Here is a 17,687-nt window from a genome sequence, read left to right as displayed (position 1 = left end):
CCACCTACTTCTCCAAAACCAGAGTTCAGTTCTTAAAGAGAATAATGGAGAAATGACATAAAGGAAGGAATAATGTAGTAGAGAACACACTAGTGGCAACCTTTTACATGCATCATCTAATTCCATAGCATAACAAAGTTTGAAAGTCAGGTTATAGATCCTCATTTTCTAGATAAGTTAAAGCCCATAGAGGTTAACTTGCTTAAAACTAAACAAGTAGTAAACCCCATTTAGCCAATGCTCTTTACAATAACTTACAGTACACCAGCTCCTGTAATAAAAGTAATTTCTGAAAATTTCTTAACTCCTATACACACTAGCAGTATTGCTCCTTAAAGATATCATCTTCACAGGTTTCAGATTAGTGATGCTAAATATCAATGCTGGAACGACATGGTTAAGCATTACCTTGTGGGTATACAGATGATTAATTTTAAAAATAAATACATCTTGCTTTGGTATTTTTCCAGCCATTATTTCTGTTTGCAAAGTGTGTGTGTGTGCAGACATACACCATTAAGGTAGCCAAGCTGAGAATACCAAATGTGTACACTTTTTAAAAAGAGCCAGGCATTTACATTAATTCAGCAGAATACCAACATTCTGAATTCTTATTTTTATTAGTTCAAGATTACCAACAATTTCCCCGGCACTGCTTAGAAGCTATACTTCCAGAAGTCCTCACTAGCAAAATTCCAGATTCTGCTAATGAAGTGCATTTGCAAGAGATTTGGAAGGCAGAGAAGGAAAAACGATCATTTTTCTACTCCAACAATCACTGGCAGGCAGGTGTCAGATGTGAAGTTTGTGAAGGCTTCGGGCATTCTGAAAATTGCCAACTAAAACGCCCTGGTAGCCAAGATCAGCAGCATTTTGCTGCATTTTTCCAGCTTTCTAGTCTGTGGAGAACTAATGGGCCATTTTTTGTGACTGTTGTCCTACGTTTCCCAGTGGTCTGGAAGCATCTAATTTGCTGAATTTCTTCTGACTTGAAATTTCAAGTGTGGATCCTATTTCCCTAACTAAACCCTAACCAATGCAGTATGTCCAATAACATCTCATATCAGGAGGAAAAGGAAAACTGCCTTTAACAAAAGCAGAGTGTGGTTCTAGAGACAGCCATGTAGCGGTACACGGTAAAGAGTGTGTCACAATAATTATGATGCAAAGTACATGTCCAATTTTTTGAAGATGTATCACCTGTAACATTCGTCTCACCTGTAATATTAAGTGATTTGGAGTTACAACAATAGTACGATACAGGACCAAACTGAGAATCTCCCTGGATAAAGCAGCATGTGAGAAGTATAGATGGTTTGGAAAAGTTAGGGATCTCAGTCAAAGAGTTAGAGTCATTAGAGAAAAGGATATGAGTACTCCAAATACCATCATTAATAGGATTGTGACTAATGAATATCTGCCTTAGTATTATTTTAAAGTATTGGGTTTCAGGCATACAATGAATGCTACCATACATCATTTGTATATTGTATTACGTGTTTACCACCCCAAGTCAAGTCTCCTTTCACCGTAATTTATCCCCTCTTTAATTTTTTCTATCTCCTTTGGTTTTAGATAATGCACATGACATGTCTGCACCCACTGTCCAGTGCTCTTTTAACAATAAATATTCAGGTATCCAATAAGTACAAAGTCACCCCTACAGCTGGCATGAGCTAAGTGAGGTTGACCTGAACCACAAACAAAATCTTACATTGCCTGTACTACTTGAAATTTTGGGGGAGGCAGCTTGGGCTAGAAGATCTCTACAGTGTTTAATTCCACAATTTCTTTCAAAATAAAGTTCTAGAAAGATTATCCTAGTAACCAATCTAACACCTTGGGCTTCTCTAAAAGAGAATTAACCTGATTGTATATTCATGTGCCCATTTATACTCTGCATACACACACAAAATACACATATCACCCACTCACCAAATAGAACACATCTAGCTAGATGGAACATGATTCCTCCTGCTATGCAAGTATGCATGAGCAGACTCACATACTACATACCTGATGTTTTAAGCTTTCATCAAATAGTTCTTCTATCAGTTTTTAGCCTTTAAGTCTAAAGACTAAAAACTGATACCCATTAGCCCAGCAACTTGGCCCCTACCATGGGTATATTAACACTTCTCTTTTATTTTGTATCATTCTGACATCTGAATTGTTAACACTCTACTTCATTATCACTGTGTCCTGTGATCTCTAAAGTCCTGGGTTGCTTGCTGGGTCCTCCCTGTGTCCAAAGCTATACTATGTATTAGCATTCTGGTTAGGTTTAATTTCATTTTCTACAATGATTGTTCCTTTAAACTCCATAAATAAATATGCAGAGCATATTTACTGCTAGTACTACTGTAATGGAAATGAGTAACTCTGGGGAATTTTTATGAACTTAAGAGAAACAAAATAAATGATTTTTAAGAGGATTGAAAGATGCTTAAGTTCACATTTATTTTGTTCATTTATAGACCCTCATTATTAGTCAGCATTTTTGCACACAATTAAATGTGCAGGCCTTATTGACAGTAATTCTCCATAACAACCCTAATTAGAACAAAGCAATTTTGACTTGTTCTCCTTACTCAACAGTTTCTGTTTTAATTTCTGTCCATGTCACTAGGTTATTCACAGAAGGTAAAGGAAATGTATTTCCTATGGGATTTGCTGTCTAAGTTACATAGAGAATCAGGAATTCAGTCAGGCTGAGTTGTGTTTCAGATGTTTATTAGAATCTAAGTGTACAATATTCTTGAGTTAGGTATAAAAGATAAGAGTAATTACAATCTCACTTTTACTTCATATACATAAGATGGGATGACTCCTTTCAAGTCAGAGGGCAAGATGAATTCTCGGGAAAGTTCATACATACATATTCAAAGGTAAGTTTCCGCTAGGTCTGAAAATAATGTGGGGCAGAAAGGACTTTCAATTAAAGAAGTGTAACTGCATAGACCCTCCTTGGAGATGCAGAACCACCATACAATTTCCATAGTCTTTGTATGCCACCAACACCTGCACAGCAAGTCTCTTAAAGTGTAAGTTGACATGTGACATCCACAAAGCACAGCCATGCTCATGAATCTGTGACACAAGGTAGAAGGTTTGAGGTAGCATTGACCCCTCTCACACCTGGGAAAATGTCATTGTTTTTTCCCCTAAAAGAAAGAGGTTTTGGAGGCATATCAAGAGACAGTTTCCAATCCCAGGTTGACCACCTACCTGATCTATGGCCTTGGGCAACTCATTTCACCACTATAAGTCTGTTCCATCATCGGAAAATTAAAACTAATAACTCATATTTTAGAGTTGTGATTAAAAAAAGATATCATAAAATGAGGGGGCTTTGTAAACAATAAAGCTATGTATAAGGGCATTGATTATTTCTCAATCCTTTATAGGTATAGGTTATTCCAATTCTGTGGCAGAAAAAAAGAAAATAAGTATTGAAAGGTATTATGGTAGAAACTAGCTAGCTGTTTACCAAATCTGTTTCATCGTCTTTCTTGGCTCACAGAAAGTCTACATTTCTTACCTCCCTTCCAGTAAAAAAATGGTCACATGGCTGCATTCTAACCAATGGAACATGAAGGGATACTTTCAGTCTTAATCCATAAAAATTTCCCCTGCTTGGTCCTCTATGCCTTTTCCCCATCCAAGAACTAACCCTAGCCCCAAAATAGCTAGTCTAGGTTTAAAACATCTGCTCTACTCTTTTTCCCCCTTATTTTGGAAAGCTTTTGTACATGAATTATAACATTATATATTATATGTACGTTTAGATAAATCATCTCTAGGTCACCATCTAGTCGATGAAAATTAAATAAACAGCAATATTATAACATAGAAAATCTACCTTTGATTTTAAAATAAAGGGTGATGGTAAACTAATATGGACATTTGGGCATGGACAAGATTTCTTTGGACAGACAAGATAAAATAGGCTTTATTAATGTGACACTCAGCTAGATCCCAAGCTAAGATTCAGATAAGAATGACAGCAGACAGTAGGTGCTGTGTTTAGGAACCAAGACTTTCATAACCAAAAGCCTGTATACTGGACATAGAACAAAAGGCTCAGTTTAGCTATATTATGGCTTAAATGATGACTGTAATGCTACACAAAAGATCCTTATCATACAGGTAACATCCCTATGCTTGTTATTGCATTGTAAATACTTTAACGCAGTGATGTTCAACCTTTTTCATCTCATGACATATACACATTAATTACTAAAATTTTATGGCACACCAAAAATATATTTTTTGCCAATTTGACAAAAATATAATTTTGATTTAGTCACACTGGATGACTATTGTTGCATTGGCTGTTGTCATTGTTTAATTTGACAATCAAGGCGAAAGAGGTCAGTTCCCTGACTACATAGTCAGACATTGCGTATTTTAATAATTCTTATGCCACACTGGTTGAAAATTGCTGCCTTAATGGAAAAAAATAATGCAGTCTACTGGAAGTTTCCAGTGTTAATCTGAGTTCATAACATCATGAGGTTTTTACTTCTATTGATCTGTTGTATAATATGATTAACTCACATACAACAAACCAGTTACTTATCCATAAAACTGGAATTTTAAAAACTGGAAATGTATCCATAAAACTAAAATACCCAAACAAAAATGCTGTAATAAGTGACAGCACCACAGAATCAGAGTAAAGTGGTACCTAAAGGCAAAATAACATCAGGAAAACATAATGCCACTGAAACTGGCAATATAGACACAAATAGCCAGACTTTTCATTTGCCAACAATACCATAAGAATACAAAGAAAGAGTAGAAGAAAATATAACCTGTAATATTCTAATTATATAATACAGCCTCATGTATTTGGGTCTAAAGAACAAGGATTATTTTTCTAAAGATTGTGATAAAATTCATGAAGATATTTTTAAGTTAGAGATCATCTGATTTACTCCACTGAACTCAGATGGACCTGCTTCCAAATATTTCAATCATATGTGTAAAATATACATTTAAAAAATAAGTGAATATTCTCTAAACCTGTACCAGGAATAGCAATAGCAGCTCATATTCTTATTTATCAAGAAATACTTTTTAGCTTGAAAACCAAGTCTCTTTTACTTCAAATGTAGCTTTTCCACCCATGTTAGTTACTCGTAAGCCCTCAGATAATATGTTTGAAGCAACACCACAGCTTTTCTCCCAGGACTACATGACAAACCCCCCTTTATTCTTTTAAATGTTTTATTTATTTATTTTTAGAGAGAGGGGAAGGGAAGGAGAAAGAGTGGGAGAGAAACTTCAATGTGTGGTTGCCTCTCATGTGTCCCCTACTGGGGACCTGGCCTGCAACCCAGACATGTGCCCTGACTGGGAATCGAACTGGTGACCCTTTGCCTCACAGGCCCATTCTCAATCCACTGAGATATACCAGTCAGGGCCAAAACCCCTTTTAAAATGAATCCTGGCTGTTAATTTTCAGATTGAGCATACTTTTGTGATCTGAGTGCTTATTTCTCCCAGAAAATTAACTATGATAATCAGTTTTCACAAACTATTTTGACCAGTATACCACAGAAGCAGAAAAGTTTTCAAGTGTGTGTGTGTGCGTGTGCGTGTGTGTGTAATGGTTCTAGTCCACAACACAAATATAAATATATTTATATGTGTATATATTTATAGATTTACATATAATATATAAAACATAAATATGTATGTATTCAATTTATGTGTGGAATAAAACCATTTTATGAAAAATGAAAAAAATCAATCACTTTAGTACTCTTCATTTAATATTCATTGAGCAATAGACCATACACAAAATAGTTACTAGCTCCCCCAAATCATTTACTCCTTTTCATTTTATTTCTTATCTAGTACTTCAAAAATAATTGCTTGTTCCCTATAATAAGACTTCCATAATTTATTTCAGGACCAGTGATTAATTAACAAATTTTGACAGACCTCAGGTCAGAAAGACATGCACGAAAATGCTTACAACTTAAAAGATGAGTTTAATTTTCTTTCAAATAAATAAACTTAGATAACAATTTAGACCACTATTCCCCACACTTACCTGAGAACAACAATCTCCTGGCCCTTTTCCTTGAGAATTTCTATGTGAGGGTCAGGAGAAACTAGAAAACACAGTTTCAGGTTGAAGAGTTCCTCTACATATTCATCAGGCAGTCACCCCCTCATTGCTTTAGTCATTTGACCCTGGCCCATTTGTGTGCTGGATATAACAAGATAAATAAGACACACTCCTAGTCTCACAAGTAAATGCTAGAATACCATAAATGCTTGGATGAAAGCATGTACAGGGTGCAGTGGGTACCCAAAGGCAGGTCAGTTCCGGCTTCACAGAGAAAATGGCATTTGAACAAAATCTCAAATGATTATGTGTTCACTAACTTAAAAATTGAAGAAAGAACATTTTACTAAGAGAAACCAGTGCTGGCTTTGTTGTACAGAATGGATTGGCTGAGTATAAAATTAGAAAACAGATATTTTATTGGAGTCTATTTAGAGAAATGGTGAGGGACAAACAAAGCTAAACCGAAGCAGAAAAAGCAAGTTGTTAGAGGAAAGAGAAAGAACATGTAATGTTGAAAGGGAAGGGCTGAAGGAGGGGGACATGAAGAATTGCTATTGAATGGATATAAAGTGTCAGTTATGCAAGATGGTTCAGTTCTAGAGATCTGCTATTATACAACATCATGTTTATAACTGACTTAATGAAAGACTTGTTAAGATAATAGACATTATGTTAAGTTGTCTTAGCACAATTTTTTTAATCAAAGGAAGGAATGGTTAGACCTGAGACAGGAGAAGACTGGAAAAGTGGGGGAATTCACAACAGCCAGTCTACAGAAAACATATAAGTAGGTGATACTGTCTCTAGGGAAAGGAGATAATGACAGATGATCAAGTTTGGGGAAAAGGTAGGAATTTAGTCTTGCACATATGAGGTTGGAAGATACACATGTGGGTCTATTAAGCATTTGAATATGTAAGTCTGGAAATTTGGAGGGAGTTCTGAGTTCAGAGAAATGAATTTGGAAGGCAGTAACAGGTGAGGAGTAGGTGAGGTCCTTGAGTGGTTGAAATCTCACAAATAATTTTACCGCTTGAGAAGCAGATTAAGAATAGAACTTTGGAGAGCCTTATATTTCAAGAAAAAATAGAGAAAAAAGACAATAGGAGAACAAGAAGAAAATAATATCAAGAAAGCCAAAGGAAGAGAATTTTAAGAATAAGAGTTCTCAATGGCAAATAACCCAAATCTATCAGAAAAAGAAAAAAATAATCCATTACATTTGGCCATTTAGAGGTCAATGACTGATAAATGGTAAGAAGGGGTGGGAGGAAACTGGAAACAGTGGAAGTAGGCTGGGATCTCAAACCACATTAGTAAAGAAAGGAGAGAAATATACAGACGGCTGTTCAAAGTATACTCTTCAAAAAAATTAGACACTCTTAGAATTTAAAAGACCTTGGGAAGACATCTGGTACATTTCCTTTTATCCAAATGCAGAAATCCCTTTTAAAGGTAATTGTCCAAATTCTCTGCTTAAACAGTTCCAGAAATAAGAGGCTTACCAACTCAAAAGACTGTTCATTATATTTGTTTTTGAAGTATATAATATATAAAAAAATAGACATAAAGTAATGGTGGATATTCATAAGTGAGTACACCTATCTAAGCAATATCTAAACAAAGAAATAGATATTATAAGCAGTATAGAAGTCCATGTCTCCCCAAAATAAATACTATCTTGACTTTTAAATACATAGGTTAGTTCTGTCTGTTTTTGAGTTGTGTATAAATAGAATAATTCAGTATATATTTGTTATGTCTGGCCTCCTTCATTCAATGTTATGTTTGTGCAACTCATTCATATTGTTATATGTAGTTATTCACTCACTTTCATAACTGTATACTATTTCACTGTATGAATATGCCTCTTTAGTGTTCTATTGATGCACAAGCATTTCTTTTTGGTACCATTAGAAATATGGCTGCTGTCAACACTCTAGTACTTGTCTTTAGGTTGACGTACATACATATCTCTCCTGCTAGGTCATAGGATATGCACTGTCGACACTGCCAAAATTTTCCCCCAAAGGTTGTTTCACTTACACTTCTATCAGCAGATCACAAGAATTCTAACTGAGCTACATTCTTGTCCAACATGTACTTTTACCTTCTCATTTTAGCCATTCCTATGAACATGCAGCATCATTGCATTTCATACCATTTACATTACTGTGATGACTATTTAATAAAGTTGAATGACTTTTTACACATTGATTGAATGTTTGGACATACTCAGGCAAAATTTTTGCTCAATACTTCTACTTTTTATTTTTATTTTAAAATATAATTTAATAATTGTGTTATTACAGTTTGTAGGAGCTTTTACACCATCTAGAAATGAGTCATATTCACATATATAAAGTGAGACTATTTTCTCACTGAGTGAGTTTTCATTCTCTTAATGGTGTATTTTGATGAACATAGTTCTTAATTTTATTACAAACCAATCCATATTTTTTCTTTTGGGATTAGTGTATTTGTGTCCTAATTTAAAACCCTTACCTCTTCCAAAGTTATGACTTTTTCCTATATCTTCCTTGCTTATACTAATCTAATTGTCCTGTCTACTATGTTCATCTCTTAACTTCTTTGTATTCATCAAATATTTTTTATAATTCTCTTTATTTATTTAACATGTTATTTATACATTTTAAAACTATTTTTAGTGTTTACTTGTGGAATTATAACATGCATTCTTGAGTTGGTTGAATATAACACAATGATTACTTTTACTATTTTCCTAATACTGCTAAACCATAGAAATTCATAACTTTATTTACTCTTTCTTGATTTTGATACGTATTACTATTGTCACATATTGTTCTATATAAATCTTAAACTCCACAAACCATTACTCTCATTGTTTAATATAGTTAATGATCATTTACACTTAACATGTATTGACCCTCTTTGGTATTCTGCAATCACTCTGACATTTTCATGGTTCTATTGAGGGTCATTCTTCCTCTTGTAGAAACTCCCTTTCGTTCTCCTTTTCACCAGGCCTGATAGTGACAACTTCCCTCTGTTTTTTGTTTGTTTGTTTGTTTGTTTTTAATTTTCGGTGGGACTTTTAAATCAGAAAACACCTTTTTTCTTTATCTTTTAGGAATACATTTTTAAAAGTTGTAAAATTGTTAGGTTGGCAATTATTTTCTCTACACAGTGTACATTTCGTTTATCTTCTAGCTTCCCTTGAAAAGTTAGTACTCAGTCTTATTTTTTTCTCTTTGAAGGTAATGAATCCTTTTTCTTTTACTATTTGTAAGATTTCTTCATCTTTCGTTTTCATCAGTTTTACTATGATGTGTCTATGAATTCCTTTATTTTATTTAACCTGTTGGGTTTTGCTAAGCTTTTTAAAACTGTGTGGGGTTATCCTTCTTAAATTATAGAAAATTTCTGGCCTTAACACCTTAAAAATACCCATTTCCTCCACTTGCTCTCACCTCTCCTTTAGGAACTTCAATTTTACATATGTTAAAATTGTTGAGCACATCTCTAATGCCTTCTTCACATTATTTGATTTTTCCTTTTTTCTATCTCTTCCTATGCTTTATTTTGGGTGTTTTCCAGTTCACAATTCTTGTGTTCTTCAGTGTTTAACACATTATACTCCACCATCAAATTCTTAATTTCAGATAGTTTATGTCAATTCAATAATATCAAGATATATTTGATTATGTATTGCACATTTTTCTATTTATTCATTTACAGGGTCTACCATTTTTCTATTTTTCTATTTTCTTGCATATATTAATTACAGCTTTTTAAAGTTCTTGTCAGTTGTTTGCAATATCTGGATCATCTATTTGTCTACTTAAATATCTATTTTTCTTTTGATTTTTGGTCATCTAGTTTCACCTATTTATATGTCTACTTACTCTTTTATTATATGACAGAAATTATATAGAGAGGAACCTAAGAATCTCCAAATGATGCCATCTCCCACCAGATTGTTTTCCTTTTCCATTGCTAGAGAAACGAATGGCAGTAATCTCAAGTCAGTCAAGGATTCAGTTGGGTTGGGGCTTTGATGTGCTTTTAGTAAGATATGTGTGGTCTGCCCCATGATTATTTCTATTTCTCAGCCACAGCACTACCTGGATTTTGAGAGCCTGGTAGATCTCTATCTTCTTACCTCCCAAAAGTATACAAGAGGCTCTTTAAGAAGTATTCAGTTTATTTCTGTACCCTCAGGCCCAAACAGCTAAAAAGAAAAGAAAAAGGTGGGGTGGTAAATGTCTTCAAGAAGAGCTAAGCCCTGTGTTTGAGTTTGGTGTTTCCCTCCTGCCAGGTCCTTTTATTTGTTTGTTTCCTAAATATCAGAAGTCTGTGGAAGCTTTCACTCTGCCTTTTAGAAGCTTTTAGCCTAGCCCCCTGATTCTTATGTGGCCTCAAAACACAGTAAATATATCTCAGAGGAAGTTGGCTATGTGTTTTAGATCTCTTGGGTTTCCAATTTGTCATCCTGGCCTTGGACCATCAAGAAAAAAGGTCTGGCTATTCTTATTCCCAGAAGACACCTTCTGCCTGGATGAAGTCCAATTCTCAGACTACACTCAGAATCAGTAAATACCCTCAGGAAAAGAAATACATGACAATCACCATCATGCCTTAGGTGTTTTTCCTCCCTGAAATTTGAGTTCATATAGTCTTTGTTGCTTCCACAGCTCTAGAAGCTACATTGCTAATTTATTTGGGTTGTTCTAGGTACTATGAAAGAAAAATTGGCCTGCCAAACCTACCTGACAGTGAAAAAGCAATAACATTATAGTACCTCTTAATGGTTTATAAAACTCTTTATACTGAAACAAATGGACTCTCTTGCATTTTTCATTCATTGTCTTAATTTTGAAATCTGGAACAAAATAGAAATATTTTATGCTCTTATTTTTTTCATCAATTTGAAGAATCATGGCCATTAAGTCTTTTTCAACCAGTCTAAATATGAACAAATCCTAACTTCATTTTTCATATTAAATCTTTTACCATACTGCTCACCATCATCAGGAAACATTCCAGTTTGTCAATATCCTTCTTAATATGCAAATATGAACAGATATATTAGATGCTGTCATTAAGCTTAATGAATGAAAGAAGAAAAAAAAAGAAAGAAGAATCATATGAAAATTAATATAGTTAATATAGTTAACAAAAGAAGTTATCTGACAAGATGTTTAAATCACATGGACAAAATAATGAAAAATAATGTAAGCAAAGACAGAAAGAAAAAATTTTACAAAATAAGATACCAAGAATGAATAAAAGCTTCTAAGATTAATAAAAGCTCATTAAAAATACTAATCATAACAGAAAGAACACTTTATTCTCGTCAAAGCCTTTCTCTCAGATTACTTAGCTCATTCTCACAATTCAATCACATTTAATAGATAATTTAACTCAGAAAAATTAAGTGACTTTTGCCCAATGTCAAAATGTAGTTAATACCAGGGATTTTCTTGGTTCAGCCACAATTATTTATTTTCTACAGCTACACTCAGATCTACCACATTGTCAAAACAGTGCCAAGCAAACAGTTTTAAACCTTACCATAAACATGTATTTAGAGCAAATGATCTTTTATTCAAAGAATGTGTCTAGTAAGTTACCTGTTATACCAGCTAAGACACGCATGTAGAATCACAAAATACATTCCTTAAAATCACTAAGGCTTTAGAGGGGGGAGAGTTAGAAGATTTTTATATGTCACACATTTAAGAAGCAAGCTACTCACTAAAATGGTCAGTATCTTAACAAAGTAGGTTTAATTCCAAAAATATATAGCTCTTTATTTTCTTCTCACATATTAAGCACATCTGTGTAATTTATTTTCTCTCCTTAAGTACTTAGTGATGCATTAGCACCTGAGGTGTCCACTTTGAGCTTCTAATAAATAATACACTTGTTTTCCCAGAGCCGTTGGTGCCTGAACAATCCAAAGACACGTTTGCATTGAATGTGGTATAGAGAAGAGGGACACAAATTCGTCTCTTTCCTCTTGTTTCTAAGAATGTATCCACAAACAATGGCCATTTAAAATGTTCTTAACTGAGAAAATTTAGTGTAGAACATACTTGTCAGAAACTACATGTTTGAAAAAAAATTAAATCCAAGGCCCCCTTTACCTAACATAGTATTGCTCTAAATTTAACCAAGGAGATAAAAGACCTGTACTCAGAAAACTATAGAAAACTGTAAAACTGTATTAACAGGAACAACTATTTCATCCTACAATTGATTAGAGATGTAATTAGGAAAAAAGTAACCCTGAGAGATGAGCCAGTTACACTTACATTCACAGTAAAGGGTAAATGAGAACATATTTGACTTGGGTCCGAGAACAGGTTTGACATGTTATTAGGACAGGAAAGCAACAAGAGGGGTGAAGTTGGAGATACTTCAGACAAATTTCTCAAATACAATAAAAATTTTCAAAAAAAGGGCAAACTTCTCTAACGACATACTTGCTATGCTGGCAATGTTTAATATTTTATCAAAGTGAGATACAGATGAAGCTCTGCACTCCAGGAAATGAGATGGGCCCAAGCTGCCAGTAGGAGGCAAACAAAGTTAGTACAAACATTTGGAAGTTTGAGCTAATGCAGAGTGATGTGTTGCCTGCCACCTTGTAAGTACACATTACTATTAATTGAGTTGGATACGGATTGAATTGGGGGTTTACTAACAAGCATGGAAGCTGAGCTAGGAAGCCTAGGCAGAGGGATTAAAAAAATTAACTCACTTAAATTTGTGGGCCATCTAATTTTAAAGTGCGTGATAAGCAACACAGGAAGTTTTCAGAACTAGCAGCAAACTCTGAGCTTCCAATCAACAATTTCTTTCACCGAAGGTGTGGAGCATGGAACAGATCCAAGGGCACAGATGGTATTTTACATTTGTACATGCAATTTCCTATTCTCCATTTTTATATAAACCTCTATCTCGTTTTTTTAAAGAATGATAGAATTTACCAGTAAAATGCAGCCCTACTTACTGCCTCTGAAAATGTTGCTCACCTCCATTTCACACATTAGCAGCAATTTAACTGTCTTTCGGCATGTGTAGAAAGATTTTAAAATAAACCTTCCAAACTCTCCTTTACTATATTCTGAAAAATTTCATATGATTCAGTTCATCCAGAGAGCTAAAATGTTTTTGATAGTTAACGTAAATGCCTTTATCCATCTTTACGCCTAACTACTTTCTTAGGATTAATGCTAACTTTTCATAGAATCTTGAAGCCAAAATCAATCTTGGAGACCACATTAGTAAAGCCCTCACCTCACTATGTAAGTAATAAAGGCCCTGCAAGGCTGGCAACTTGCTCAAGGTCACTTTGCTGATTAGCAGAAGAGATAAGAAAAGTACACCTGCATCACAATCCATCATAACAGAGTCACATACAAAAAGACCACAACACATTCATATCTCCCAAAATTCATGTCCAGGACTCCATGAGAACACAAAACCAGTATTCTTCTAATGTAAGTCAGATTCACTTCTGGACATAAAGAAATCTGACTTTGAAAACCCAAGGTTATTTATAAAATTGAAAACAAACATGTTTTGTAATCATATCACATTCAAACAAAAATATAGTCTTCAAATAATATTGGATGTAATATGCAAGATGGTGACTATAGTTTAAATATGGAATAAAATGAAATTCCAGGTTTCCAAACACAGTACAGGAAACTGGATTTGTAAATTTTAAAAAGAGAGTAAACAACATAATACCACAACATAAACTAGGAAAATGTTTTAAAATGTTCAGTTTACCTTCAGAAAACAATCAATTAATAGTTCCTCTCGTTGTCAGGCTGATTAATTACCCGGGCCCAGACCTCTCTTCTGAGCTCCAGAATTGAACAAAATCTCTCCTTAACACCTTCATTGGCTATGTCCAAATCTTGATATCTTCATATCTAACACCAAACTCAGCCAAAGCAACAGTGAATGCATTACCCTTTCTGTATATCCTGTTCTAATGACTGCCCCCGACATCAGGACATGAGTGTCTGCAGAAACTAAACACCCTTGAGGCCTTCTCCTCACGTACCTCTGTTCCTAACACTTTCACCAAATCCTCTCTACCTAAATGCTTCTGAAAACTTGCCAAATCCCCTCCACTTCATGGAACCAGCCCCATCCATGCTGCCTTCTCATTTCCCTAATGCATCCTCCAGCAGCTTCCTAATAGTTCTACACACATCCCCTCCGGTTTTTAGTTCTCTCAGTTATGGTTTTTTGTGGGCAATGCAATGGTCTATTTTGTAAGTGCAAACCCATTCATGTCAATCACTTTCCTGCTTAAAATCTTTCATTGGCTTCCAGGTGCTTTATGGTAACATCTGAATCCTACAAAAAATCCCTATAAAATTCATACAATGGTCTACAAGAGACTAATGACTTCTTGGGCCCATCTCAAACCAGACTTCTTCACCCCAGACCCATCCTCATTCCCATAGTCCCTAGTCCAGCCATTCAGGACTCCAGTACTTTGCTCAGTGTTACCTTAGCCTGAAGCATGCTTCTTCCCACCTTCACTCAACTGTTCCTTCATCTCATCACCTATGACACTTTATCAGGGAAACCTTCCATGAGATACCCAACAAGACCAGTTCCTTATACTTTTCCTCTGTAACCAACTTCAAGATTTATGATAATATATTTGTGTGACTATTTGTTTAACGTATCCCTCTACTATCATATCTATTTTTATTTATTTATTCATCCCATGAGCACCTTCGACAGTAGCTGGCACATAATACATATTCCAATGATCATTTATTGAATGGGTGAATGAATTAATAAAGAGAAAGAAGGGAAGAAATGAAGGAGGGAGGAGAAAGAGAGCAAGAGTGATTTATAATATGAAGCCCACTGGGAGCTTGGCACGTCCATTTCAGGCTTGTCTGTCAGCTTGGCTAATTGTGAGCCAGTAGGACATATACTAGGCCATGGACAAGTTCACACTTTGACCAAGTCAATACAAGATATCCAAAGTTCAGTCACTTTAAGAGCTTTCCCTCAGGGGTAACAACCTCATTCAAGAGCATCCAGAAACCCCCATATAAAAGAATACTATTTTTAGACTTTTTGGTTGAGCCCAGTAAACATCCTACAACAGACATGAAGAGTGAGTGACCTTCCCCCAGTGCAACTCCACATCCTGGAAAGGTTCATGTGCACTTCAAAAACTCTACAGCTACAGTGCCTCTTAACCGGATAACGAGCAATGTAGAAAGCCCTAAAGCATGCCAGCTGTGAAGTTCTCTGTGTGCATTTGTGTCTCCAAGGTTTGGAAGGAGGATATGATCAGCAGAGAAGTGATAGAGGCCAACAAAATGTTACTCCCCTTGAATTATGTAGGAAAACAGAGTCAAAGCAATTATTGTGCATTACAAATTTTTTCCTGATGTCTTCTTAACATTGGCATCCTCAAAATTCAGGGGGAGGTGAACAAGCCAAATATAATTATGAAAATGCAAAAGCAGGGAAAGAGAAAAAGCCAACACGCAGAGCACTTCATTTGATTATCTGACTTAGAACATTGGTATAATTTGGCTCCCATTCAGAGCTTCCTGAATTTGGGGTACAATTTCTAACATACTTTCAATCTATTTTGAATACAACCTACACTACAAATTTGAAGTCACCAATAAGTCTTAATATCCAGGAACACATGGCATAATCCATATTTATAAGTTTTAGAAACAACATGTACATTCCCAGTTTGGTTTCTATTATGTTCTACTGGCCATATTTTTTTGTGGAGGGGAGATACATGAGAGATCAATTTATGAGAACATGCTATGTGTAAGAAAGTTTACTTTACAGAACGGTGGGGAAAATCCTAGAAACTGAAGAACCCTCCATTAACATAGATACCAAGATCCACGGCCCCGCTTGCCGCCAACTTTCTGCCAGGACCACAGTGAGAGAGCAGAACCTACAGCTAAGATCTGGGTAATGTGTAATCTTGGGTAAATCTTGTATATCTGTGTTTGGAAAGCCCTGAGGAAGCCAATAAACATAAAAATATCTCCTCGGGCTAGGGAAGACAATGGAGAAAGCAAAGTAGTTGCTCTCAAGAGTGTGTGATATCATGGGGATGATGACATAACTCATAAGATAGTCACTCACACACAGCACCATGTATGAAGTACCAAGGGAGGAGTAAAACAAACAAAAAAAACTGCCACAGTTCAAGGAAGTTTGTTTTTGTTTGTTTTGGTTTTTCCAAAGCCTTCATACAGTGGGTATTTAACCTGGTTGTGGTAGAATCCAGAGAGGCAGGGAAAAAGGAACCAGGATGAGCGACAACTTTATAAAGGGTCCCCTTCTCTCAGGAATAAAAAAAACCATCCAGTTATATAAACTAGTGGTATTTTGTAGGTTAGAGACATTTTCTGCTGGATTTGGCACCTATTTGGGGGTGGAAAGAGAAGCATCAGCAGTTAATTTCTACCTTTCAAAGAGATTTGCTGTTTATAATTTAAAACAAAACTACTGAGGTAGGAAACAAATTGTGGAAGTCAGTAATACATTTAAAGAAACTAACATTAATGGAAAAAAAACTAGACTACATAGAACATTCAGTCCCAACATCAGAAGATCTGCTGATACACGTTTTTCTCCTCAGAGAGGAAAGTTATTATTTTATTACTTATCATTCTCATACGTAAGCCTCCTTGTTGGTATTTATTCACCAGGCATCCTCCTCCTTATTTTGTGGATGTGCATAGAAAACGTGAAGGTGTCATGCCTAAAGCTAAAGGTATGGATAAATGAGTCCATATCTGATACTTCAATTTAAATTCTCAGTCCTTTTTATTTTGTTGGATAATTGACATTTGAACTACGATGCTTCCCACTAAGAAGCCAGCCATTCTAATAATGGCCAAATATTTCTCTCTCCTTCCTTTAGTTCTGATAGAGCTTATAAACTCTGCAGCACTTCAATTTGATTTTGTCTCAACTATAGATTAATGTGGCAATGTCATAATTATTGGAGAAATGACTGTTGGCAGCAGCATTTAAAACATACTTAATTCTCTGAACTCATTTCAGCTATATATTGAACAGTGAAATGAGAGTGACAAGCAGTGAACTGTGTAGAAAAAAAGGACCTGAAGTGTTTCAGTCAATCAGGAATAATATTATAATCATCTCTTTCACTATTGATCACTTTCAATTCCAGGAAACACATATACTAACTTCAGTGCTAACAACAAAAGTGAAAAGTAGAGATTATTATATTCATTTCACAAACACCAATATTGTAGCTCAGAGAGGTTAATGAAATTGTCCAAGGTCACTCACCTGATATGTTTGATGAAGATTGATCCTTTCTTTCCATCCCCATTGTTAGTACCTGGTACATGACCTCCGGCCCTCGCCTACTCGCCTCATCTCTCACCTACTATTCCGTTGTATTCTCATCTCACATACATATTCTTGTTGCTGCTCCTTCAAATCCATCATCTGATCCTGTCATTTTGAGTTTGATTCCCTGGATCAGCCATGCTGCCTCATGCCTCTGTGCCTGTGCCTGCGTGATCTTCCTGCTTTTCCCCTAGCGAGTTCCTACTCT

At 35.3% G+C, this 17,687-nt stretch overlaps 2 protein-coding genes across 2 annotated transcripts in view; one reads left to right on the top strand and one right to left on the bottom strand.

Moving 5' to 3' along the window:
• CTNNA3 (catenin alpha 3) overlaps positions 1 to 17,687 on the bottom strand; it is a 1,522,505-nt gene that overhangs the window by 1,006,426 nt on the left and 498,392 nt on the right. The gene's annotated exons all lie outside the window — the stretch shown is intronic.
• The window catches only part of LRRTM3 (leucine rich repeat transmembrane neuronal 3), a 168,387-nt gene that overhangs the window by 129,839 nt on the left and 20,861 nt on the right, over positions 1 to 17,687 (top strand). The window lies entirely within an intron of this gene.

This window comes from Sturnira hondurensis, unplaced genomic scaffold (genome assembly GCF_014824575.4).
Source record: "Sturnira hondurensis isolate 20B ecotype Veracruz unplaced genomic scaffold, ASM1482457v3 Scaffold0014302, whole genome shotgun sequence".
In the NCBI taxonomy this organism is placed as follows: domain Eukaryota; kingdom Metazoa; phylum Chordata; class Mammalia; order Chiroptera; family Phyllostomidae; genus Sturnira; species Sturnira hondurensis.
This window is presented reverse-complemented; position numbering and strand designations above follow the sequence as displayed.